The sequence below is a fragment of the Myotis davidii genome, unplaced genomic scaffold (genome assembly GCF_000327345.1).
Source record: "Myotis davidii unplaced genomic scaffold, ASM32734v1 scaffold86, whole genome shotgun sequence".
Classification (NCBI taxonomy): Eukaryota; Metazoa; Chordata; class Mammalia; order Chiroptera; family Vespertilionidae; genus Myotis; species Myotis davidii.
The window spans coordinates 174,676-186,480 of record NW_006298058.1 but is presented as its reverse complement, the minus strand read 5'-3'; positions in this window follow the sequence as shown (position 1 = coordinate 186,480).

Here is an 11,805-nt window from a genome sequence, read left to right as displayed (position 1 = left end):
TTTCTCTGACATTTCTAGATGTTGAGTCATTCCGGGGCTGCTCCTTGGGTGGCAGTGGCTCCTCGGGCTGCAGTTGCTCCTCGGGCGGTTGGGGTAGCAGCTGCTCCTCAGCTGACAGCAGCTCCTCTGGTGGGTGCTGTTCACAGCTGTGGTGTCTCCTCTGGCTGGTGGGCGGAGGCTTCACACACAGTTGCTGTTCCTCAGATAGAGGGTGTGCTGGTCACGAGGCTACTGTTGCTTGGATGGGGGAGGGCTACACATGCATTTGCTACTCCTTGAACTGGGGCAGACTGCTCACATTGCTGCTGTTCCTTGAATCGGGGCTGGCTGCCAGCTGCTGCCTCTGATGTGGTGGGCTGCCTGTGGAGCTACTGCTCCTTGGACTTGGACAGGTTGATTGCATGTCTGCTGCTTCTCAAATAGGGACCGGCCTCTTCAGAACTGCTGCTCTTGGGATGGGGGCAGGCTGCTCACACAGCTGCTGTTCCTCGGATTGGGCAGGCTGTTCGTGCAACTGCTGCTGCTTGGATGAGGGCAAGATGCTTGTGCAGCTGCTGCTCCTCAGACTAGTTCAGGGTGCGGGCTGTGTGCAGCTGCTGCTCCTCGGATGGGGGCAGGCTGTGCGGGACTGCCGCTCCTCAGACGTAGGTAGACTGCTCATGCAGCTTCTGCTCCTCGGACAGGTCAGACTGCTCACGTGGTTGCTGCTCCTTGGATGGGGAAGAGGGCCACTCACACAGCTGCTGCTCCTTGGACAGGGGCAGGCCACATGAGGCTGCTGCTCTTAGGCCCAAGGCAGGCTGCTCACGGGGCTGATGCTCCCTGGACAAGAGCGTACCGCTCATGTGTCTCTCTTATTTTTATATTTAAATATGTCTCTTGTAAGCTGCATAATTAGATTTTAAATATATTTTGCCAATCTTTTATTTTATTGACATACTTCATTTATTTACATTTAGTAAAATTATTGATAGAGTTAGGTTTGCATCTAACATTGTTTTCTCTCTCTCTTTTCTTTTTCTTAATCTTCACCTGATGATATTTTTTCCATTGTTTTTTAGAGAGTGGAAGACAGGGAAGAAAGAAAGAGGGAAGGAGGAGAGAAAGAGAGAGAGAGAGAGAGAAATTTGAGAGAGGCACATCGATTGGTTGCCTCCCACACATGCCCCAACCGGGGCCCAGGAATGAACCTGCAACCCTTTGGTGTACAGGTTGACATACTAACAACTGAGCAACATCAGTCAGAGCAATATATTGTTTTTTATTTAGCTAACCTCATTATTTTTCTCTTTTTTGAACAAATCAATTTATTTTTATTCCATGTTTTCTTCTGTTGTTATTTACTCTTTTCTCTTTTTCAAACTTTAAACTATATTCTTCACATATAAGTCTTCTATGAATTTTCATTTGATATAACTTCCCCAATAATTTCAGAACATTAGGACATTTTAACTCAATTTAACCTCTCACATTTTTATTGTAATTTAATATAAATTTTTATTTTATTGGACATTATGATTGTTTGGCATAGTCAATATTCACTTATGTTGACCCATATTTTTACTGTTTGTTAAGCATCCATTTCTTCCTACTTTTAATGTGTTTCCATCTAGTATCATTTTCCTCCTGTCCGAACAACTCTCTCTAGTTTTTCTGTTAATATAGGATTGCTGGCCAATAGTTCTGTCAGCTTTTCTTTATAGGAAGATGTCTTTATTTTACCTTCATTGTTGAAGAATATTTTCTCTCAGTATAGACTTCTGTATTGGCAGTTATATGCTTTGGCATGTTAATGGTACCAGTGCATGCAATGTTGGCTTCCATTGTTGATGGTGAGACATCAGCACTCCGTCTTGTTGCTCCTTTGAAGGTAATGTGTTTTTCCATGTCTGGGTGCTTTAAGATTTTCTGGAATATTTTTTGGAATATTCTTGGATATTATCTTCCCATATATTACTTCTGTCTCATTCTCACTTTTTATTGGATTCTAATTATATGTATCTTGTTCCTTTTCACTGTTACCCATATGTCTCTTATGCACTTGCCTTTTTTTCCTCACTGTGCTTCATTTTTGTATATTTTCTAATTGATCTGCTTTGAGATTAATAATCATGTGTTTTGCTATATCCATTCTGCTATTTAGTCCATCTGTGGAGTTCTTAATATTATATACGGTGTTTTCAGTTCTAAGGTGATTTATCTCTTTTTTATTTTGTTTTCTTTTATTAATCCTCACCTGAGGATATTTCTCCATTGATTTTTAGAGAGAGTGGAAAGGAGAGGAAAAGACAGAGAGAAAGAAAGACATTATTGTGAAAGAGACACATTGACTGGTTGCCTCAAGCATGCACCCTGACCAGGGATGGAGATACAGCCTGCAACCAAGGTACATGACCTTGACTGGAATAGAACCCAGGACCCTTCAGTCACAGGCCAACACTCTATTCACTGAGCAAAACCGGCTAGGGCTGGTTACTCTTTATAAAAAAAAAAATCAATTCAATTTTTTTTTACTGAAATTCCCCATCTTTTTGTCTATTTTATTGATCTCTTCCTCTATTTTCTTTTTAAAATTAATCTTTATTGTTGAGATTATTACAGATGTCCCTCTTCCTCCCCACCCCCCTATAGCTCCCCTCCACCCAGTTCTCACCACATTCCAGGCCCTCGCCACCCTATTGTCTATGTCCACAGGTAATGCATACATGCATATAAGATCCTTGTCTAATCTCTTCCCGTACCACCCTCCACACCTCCTTTCCTCTGAGAATTGTCAGTCTGTTCCATTTCCATGTCCCTGATTCTATTCCATTCACCAATTTATTCTGTTCATCAGATTTTTCATTCATTTGATTTTTAGATTCAATTATTGATAAATATGTATTTGTTGTCACTTATAACTGTGGTTTTGAACTATATATCCAATACTTTGCTTTCTTCCATTTCTTTCATTTGTGACATGTTTCTTTGTCTCCATATTTTGGCTGCTTCCCTGTGTTTGTTTCTATGTATTGGGTAGAGCTGCTAAGTCTCCTTGAGTTGATAGAGTAGCCTTGTGTATTAGGTGTCCTATAGGGCCAAGTGGCTCAGCCTCCCCAATCACCTGAGGCAGACACTCTTTGATGCACCCCTTTGTGGGCTGTGTGCACAGTTTTGTTGTTGAGCCTTGATTGCTGTTGGTGTCACTGGGAAAAATTGACCTCCAGCCAATTGGTTGTGGGGACCAGCTGCGATTACAGTGGGAGAGCTTCTGTGCAGAAGACACCCTTATGGAGCAGGACTTCCTTCAGTGGGGCTTTGGTTCTCACTGAGTCTGCCCCTTGAGTGTGTCGCTTACAGATGTGAAGAGTTGTAATCTGGTATGGTTTCACACTGACCACTGAGTATACTGGCTCTTGGGTCTCCAAGGAGATGCAAAGTCAGCCACTGCCTGGGGCCAGCCAGCAGGAGCTACAGAGAGATCTGCATAATCATCCTCTTTGTATTGGGTTTGCAAGGGTCCAAATGAGGCCAAGCTGTGAACCAAGGTAGGGTGGTGCTGGTGCTGGTGTTTGGGCCTTTTATTGATTGGTTTGGTGCTCACTGACCCTGCTGCAGCTTGTTTGAGAGCTTTTTATCCTGAGAAGGGATAGGCCATTCATATGCAAAAGCCATTGCACACAGCTTGGGTGGGGTTGTAAATTGGGTGGAGTGGGGTTTCAGGGAATCACCAGGGCAGAGCAAACAGAAATGGCTGCCAGTCAGCCCTGTACCGGGCAGGTCCCAGCATGGGAACAATGACTGCTGTGAGCACCTTCATCTGGAAGAAAGCCACCCCTGCGTTCCTGCCCTGATGCCAAAAAGTCCAGTTTCTCCCTGTATGTGTCTGGGTCCCCCAGAGCCTTGCCAAGCACTGAAGCTCAGAGGATGCAGGAGCTTGTAAATTCAGTTCATGGTGTTGGCCTTTTAAGAGGAGCAGCTTGGTCTCCAGCAGCCTGTGTGACACTCAGCCCCAATCCGCACTGGTTTTTAAAGTCTGCAGTTCTTACTGGCATAGGGATTTCTTTCCCCAGCCCTGAGCTGGAGGTCTGGTGTGGGGCTGGGACCCCTTGCTCTTCCAGGGGGTGAGGGTGGGCTCCACAGAGGTAATCTCCCTCTGGATTAGAAAAGCGACACCCCTGGGTGCTTGACCAACCCTTTCTGGGCCTCCCCACCTCCTACCAGTCTCAGTGTGCTTTCTTCTTTACCTCTCTAGTTGTAGTAGTTCCACTCAGCCAGCTTTCCGGTGGCTCTGCATGGTAGTTGCTCTGTATTTTAGTTGTAATTTTGATGTGGTTGTGGGAGGCAGTGAGTACACGCATTTACCTATGCCGCCATCTTGATTCTTTCCTCTATTTTCTTTTATATGTTTATTATGATGATATTAAAGTTCTTGTTTGCTACTCTACTTTCTTCTTTATTCATAGGATTCCATTTTTAGCATACACACTAACTTACTGTATAATAACTTTATTGATACATAGTTTACATTCCATAAAATCACCTTTTTAAAATGTGGATTTGGTGTATTCAGAGTTGGGCAACCATTACCACTTTCTAAATCAGAACATTTTCATCAACCCGAAAAGGAACCCCATACCCATTAGCAGTTGCCTCCCATTCTCCTTCCTGTCAACAACTAACAACCACTAATTTGTTTTCTATTGCTAAAGATTTGCCTATTTTGGACATTTCATATAAGTGGAATCATAAAATATCTGGCCTTTAGTGACTAGCTTCTTTCACTTGGCATATTTTCAAAGTTCATCTATGTTGTAGAATACATCAGTACTCTGCTTCTTTTGACTGCCAAATAATATTTTATTGTATGATTATACCATATTTTTATGCATTCTTTATTAAACATTTGAATTATTTCCACTTTTTGGCTACTATAAATAATGCTATTAACATTTGTGTACAAGTTTTAGTGTGAGCATATGTTTTAAATTCTCTTGTGTATACACATAGGAAGGAATTACTGGGTCACATGATAATTCTTTTTACCATTTTGAGGAACTACCAAAATGTTTTCCAAAGTGGCTACACCATTTTACAATTCCACAATAAATGAAGGTTCCAATTTCTCTGTCCTTTTCAACATTTGTTGTCTGTCTTTTTGGCTTTAGTCAGCCTTGTAGCTCTGTAGTGGTACCCCATTGTGGTTTTGATCCATGAGTCACATACCAAAATCTCTTCTAAGAGTGCCTTGTGTGACTGAATACTGTAATTTTTTCTTCCTACTAGCTTGCCAAAGGCTGTCCAGCATACACTTGGCTTCCTCTACAGAGCATGATTTCTTTTTTTTTTTTTTTTTTAAATATATTTTATTGATGTATCACAGAGAAGAAGGGAGAGAGATAGAGAGTTAGAAACATCGACGAGGGAGAAACGTCGATCAGCTGCCTCCCGCACATCTCCCACTGGGGATGTGCCCGCAACCCAGGTACATGCCCTTGACCGGAATCGAACTTGGGACCTTTCAGTCCGCAGGCCGACGCTCCATCCACTGAGCCAAACCGGTTTCGGCCAGAGCATGATTTCTTGATAGTGAATCTCCTAATTTTAGCATTATTTGCAACATAGATAGACTGAGAATTTCTTAAAGTTTTAATATATAAGTTTGCTTCAATACATTATAATCATTATTTTTATGCTTAATTTCTCCAATATTAAATTAATTGTAGCCCTTTAAAATTAACAACTTTGCGGTGTGTGTTTTAGATAATTTTTTATGATTCCCTTAACAATAAAATGCTCCAGACTCATCTTATATATTTATTGCTTTAGTTCTAGAAAGAGCCATTTCTAAAAGATGCCCTGATTCATTTTAGGAAGAAATGTTTTAAAAACATAGCCTGGACCCTCAGGTGGCTCATTGAAATGGTGTTGCCATTGCTTCAGTGTCTCTCAAAGCTGGAAAATACGTAATTTTAAAAATAAAAGAAGAAATCTGTTCATACTCATATTTTGAAATTTTTACTCCTATTTCTTTGCTCTCACACTGAAAATTTTAGTTCCTAACTACATGAACATCATACTGATTTGCTTTATCCTATGGTATCTATATATACTAATTTCACTGTTGCTTTTTTTTTTCAGTTTTCATGTCCTTAAGAATGAGATGTTTACTAGGCACACATTGTACCGTCAGTTTGCAGTGGTTGCTGATACATCCTTTAATTATGTTGTAAGTACATATGATGTTTAGATGTTATGTTTTGTTTATATCTGTATGTATCTTTCTGTTCTTATTTAACATTTATTGAACCCCTGCCTTTACAGGCTTGGAGATATTACCTGACAGTCATTCTTCTGGATACTAAGGGCGTAAGACGAGGGCCTAAACCCAAATAGCCCTATCTGGTGTGAGATACAGATGTGTAAATAAATTGTCACAATGTGATATAGTTAAGCTACAAGAGAGTAGGGTGAAGATTTCAGAAGAGTGATGACTCATTCTAGTGAAGAAGTAACTCAGTCTGACCATTTGTGGGCATGGAAGACTGTTGGGAAATATCAAAGCTCAAAATCCAAGTAGTCAGTCATTTCCAAAGGGAAAAAGGAGATTAAGGAATTTGTCCCTAGTACCATAGAATTGATTTTTACACTAAAAGTCACTTGTAAATAAAACCCAATCCTAGCATTGACTAATTTTTAACCTGTTACCTTAATGATTTCGTTTGAAGATTGTAATTATAAAGGTAAATGATGCCAAGTATAGAAATATTTTTAATAAATTTCAAATAATAACCAAATTAACATGCTATAAATACTGTGATATAAACTTTTCTGGGGACAACTAAAGTTTCTGGGAAAGGACAAAAAACATATAAAATATGATCTCTTGCTTCTAGACACTTACAGTCTGAAATCACTATCTTTTAAAATTTTTCAACTTTTTTTCATTTTAAGACTATTTTCTAAACTTATGAGGCTGCAAGAGATCAAAGAACTTAGAGCCATTGGCAAGGTAACATTGAATAATTTGAGTTTTTTAATTTTTAAATTACAGTTGACACAATATATTAGTTCAAGGTGTACAATCCCATGATTAGACATTCATATAACTTACAAAGTAATCAACACAATAAACCTTGTACCCATCTGACACCATATGTAGTTATTAAAATATTTTTGACTATATTCCCTATACTGTACTTTATATCCCAATGATTATTCTGTAACTTTCAGTTTGTACTTCTTAATCCCTTCACCTTTTTCACCCATTCCCACAAACCCTCTCTCATCAGGCAACCATTTGTCAAAATGTTCTCTGTATCTATGAGACTGTTTTTGTTCTGCTTGTTTATTCATTTTATTTTTTAGATTCCATATATAATTGAAATCATCTGACTTTATCTTTCTCTGACTTATTTCACTAAGCATAATACCTTTAGGTCCATCTATATTGTTTCAGATAGCAAGATGTCATTCTTTCTTATGCTGAGTAATGTTCAATTGTATATATGCACTGGAAACTTCTTCTTTATCCCTTCATTTATTGATAGAAACTTAGGTTGCTTCCATATCTTAGCTATCTATCTATACTAATAAAAGAGTAATATGCTAATTAGACCAGGAGACCTTCCGGACATCCTTCCGTACAAAGTGATGGTGGCGGGGCTGAGTTAGAGGCGGTTAGGGGTGATCAGGCCAGTGCGGGGGGGCACTTAGGGGGAAGCAGGCTGGTGGGAGGGCGCAGATTCCCAGATTGGAAAGGGTGCAGGCTGGGCTAAGGAACATTCCCTCCCCCATGCATGAATTTTGTGCACAGGGCCACTAGTATATATAAAAGCCTAAGTGACTGAATGACCAGATGACCACTCACTATGACTCGCACTGACCACCAGGGGGCAGACGCTCAATGCAGGAGCTGCCCCCTGGTGGTCAGTGTGCTCCCACAGTCCCAGATTGGAAAGGGTGCAGGCTGGGCTAAGGAACATTCCCTCCCCCATGCATGAATTTTGTGCACAGGGCCACTAGTATATATAAAAGCCTAAGTGACTGAATGACCAGATGACCACTCACTATGACTCGCACTGACCACCAGGGGGCAGACGCTCAATGCAGGAGCTGCCCCCTGGTGGTCAGTGTGCTCCCACAGTAGAAGTGCCACTCAGCTGACCAACCCATCCTGGAAGCCCACCAGCCCAGTGGCAACCACTCACTCCATCAGTAGCCCCACAGGTTCAGTCTCTGGAGAACGGCCCAGGAACTGATGGACCAGCGCCACCGGCATGATCCCAACACTGGCTTCAGATACTTCGGCAGCTTGCCCTCCCTAGAGGCTTCACAAAGAAGATATGTTGTAAAAGCGGCTGCCAGGTGGCTCCTGAGAATCGACCGAAATGGCAGCAGACCAAGTCTGGATCCTGGGCCAGCAAGGGCATCCCACCACCTGGATAGAGGGCCAGTCACGTCCCGGCTCCCCCCACCACCCTCAAGACAGGCGCTAGACACTGGGCTCAGGGATGGTGAGTGCCGCTGCAGTGGTGCGAACCCACGGCAGGCGCAGCAGGGCCAGGAAGAGCAGGAGCAGCAGGCAGGAGTGGCAGGCGACGACGTTGGACTGCAGGATTCAGCTCAGTCCCCACAGGCCACCCCGAGGGACCCCACCAGTGCATGAATTCATGCACTAGGCCTCTAGTTATAAATAATTCTGCAATAAACATATGCGTGTATATATCTTTTCTTTTTAGTGTTTTAGGTTTATTCAGATAAATACCCCAAAAGTGGAGTTGCTGGGTCCTTCTTCACCTTTTCTAAAAAATTTGCTTTTTATTTCAGAAAGGAAGGAAGAGAGGGAGAGAGAGAGAGAGAGAGAGAGAGAGAGAGAGAGAGAGGGAAATGGTGACAGAGAATCATTGATTGACTGCTTCCTGCATGCCCCACATTGGGGATCAAGCCTGCAACTTGGAAATATGCCCTGACCAGGAATCAAACCATGACCTCCTGATTCATAGGTCAATGTGCAACCAGAGCCTTATTGAAATCAAACCATGACCTCCTGATTCATAGGTCAATGTGCAACCACTGAGCCTTATTCATCTTTTGTTATAGCCTTTGTTTTAAAGTCAATTTGTCTGGTGTAAAAATTTCTACCCAACCTTTTTTTTGTTTGCTACCTCAATTTTTTTGTTTATTTGATTCTATATTCAAGAAATATCTTCTTTCATTATTTCACTTTCAGTCTGTGTGGTCTTTTAATCTGAAGTAAGTCTCCTTGTAGACAGCATATGTAAGGGTCTTGTTTTATTTTTTATTCAGTCACTGAATGTCTTTGATTGCAGCATTTAATCATTTACATTTAAAGTAATTGTTGAAAGATATGTATTTATTGCCATTTTATTATTCATATATTTGATTTATTCTTTTTTTTAACACCTTATTATTGAGAGTATTAAAGACACTCCTATTCCCCACCCCCATTGCCTCCCTCCATCCAGTTTGCACCCTGTCTCAGGCCTTCACCACTCTATTGTCTGTCCATAGGTAATGCATATCTATAATAATAAAAGAATAATATGCCAATTGACCAAACAACCTTCCAGATGACCACGCTATGACATCCACGCTATGACAGCCAAGGCTGGTGCGATGTGATTGGTCAGGGACCCGGTCATCGCCCCATGATCGCCCTGCAGAGAGAGGCCCAGGCCACCAGCAGGCAGGGTGATCAACTGGGGGGCTCTATGATCACCCCAAACAAGGAAGCCCAGGTTACCGACCAACGGGCTGTGGCAGGTGGGCGGGGCCTCCCTCTGTGGGGGTGATCCATAGAGGAGCCCCAGCTAGGTGGGCAGGACCTACCTCTTTGGGATGATCTCTCAAGGAGCCCCAGTTATGTGGTCAGGGCCTACCTCATTGGGGCAATCAATCGCGGGGTCCCCAGACTGTGAAAGTGCACACTCCGGGCTGAGGGATGCCCCCGAGTGCATGAATTTCATGCATTGGGCCTCTCGTCCCATATAATAAAAGTCTAATTGACTGCTTACAAATCGACCAGTTGGTGGAATGACTGATTGGTGGGGAATGGGGCCAGCAAGTGGGTGGTGCCAGGCCAGCCAAGGCAGGTGCCAGCAGGCAGAGGGAGGGTACAGGGATTGGGGGGCGGGGCTGGCTGATCACCAGCTGTCTCCAGGCCCCAATCAACCCACTGATCACCTTCCACAGAGGGAGGCCACTGGGGCATCAGCAGGGCGATGGGGGGGCGGGGCCAGAGCTGCCCACTGGTGATTAGTGTGCTCCCTCAGGGGGAGTGCTGCTCAGTTACAAGGCAGACTGATGACTGGCAAGCACAGCAGTTGTGGTGGGAGCCTCTCCCACACCCACAGTAGCGCTAAGGTTGTCTGCTGTCAGACATCCCCCAAGGGCTCCTGGACCATGAGAGGGCACAGGCCAAGCTGAGGGACCCCACCAAGTGCATGAATTTTCATGCACCAAGCCTCTAGTCTATATATATAAAAACCTAAGCAACCGAGCAACCGTTTGACTGGTCACTATGATGTGCACTCATCACCAGGGGGCAGATCCTCAACACAGAAGCTGCCTCCTGGTGGTCAGTGTGCTCCCACAGCCAACCTCCCATGGCAGCCAACATCCCATGGCCCCTCCCTGAGACAGCTGACCCTGATCAGCCCAGATCAGAGCAGGCCAGCTGGCCAACCTCCCACAGTCCCTCCCCTGGACCTGCCGGGTGGGGCCCAGGTCAAGGGACCCCACCTGTGCACAAATTTGTGCACCAGGCCTCTAGTATGCATTTTATTGTTCACATTTTGGTTCTTTTTTTTTTCTTCTTCTTCTTAAAGAAGACTCTTTAACATTTCACAAAATACTGGTTTGGTGGTGAACTCCTTTAGTTTTTTTTGTTTTGTTTTGTGTGGTTTTTTCTTGTCTGTGAAGCTCTTTTTCTGACTTACAATTCTAATTGATGGCTTTCCTGAGTAGAGTAATCTTGGTTTTAGGTCTTTGCTTTCCATCACTTTAAATATTTCTGGTCAGTTCCTTCTGGACTGCAAAGTTTCTGTTGAGAAATCAGCTGACTGTCTTATGGGAGCTTCCTTGCAGGTAACTAACTGCTTTTCTCTTGCTGCCTTTAAGATTCCCTCTTTGTCTTTAACCTTTGGTATTTTATTTATGCTGTGTATTGCTGTGGGCCTCTTTGGGTTCATCTTGTTGGGACTCTCTGCACTTCCTGAACTTGTTTGTGTATTTGTTTTACCAAGTAAGGGGAGTTTTCTGTCATTATTTTTTCAAATAGGTTTTCAATTTCTTGCCCCCTCTCTTTTCCTTGCAGCACCCCTATTATGTGAATATTGGTATGCTTAAAGTTGTACCAGAGGCTCCTTACACTGTCTTCATACTTTTGGATTCTTTTTCCTTTTTGCTCTTCTGATTGGGCATTTTGTTTTGTTTTGTTTTGTTTTGCTTCCTCATAGTCCAAATCACTGATTTGTCAGTGTTTTCTCTTCTACTGTTGATCCTTGTAAATTAGTCTTCATTTCAGTTATTGTATCGATCATTTCTAACTAGTCCTCTTTTATATTGTTGATGTTCTCACTAGGTTCCTTAAAATTCTCATTAAGTTCCTTGAGCATATTTATACCCTCTGTTTTGCACTCAGTATCTGGTATTTTGCTTGTTGCCATTTCCTTTAGTTCTTTTTCTGGAGATTTCTTTTGTTTCTTTTTTGTTTGTTTTTGTTTGTTTGGTTTTCATTTGCGACATGTTTCTTTGTCTGCATATTGCCTGCTTCCCTGTGTTTGCTTCTATTTACTAAATAGA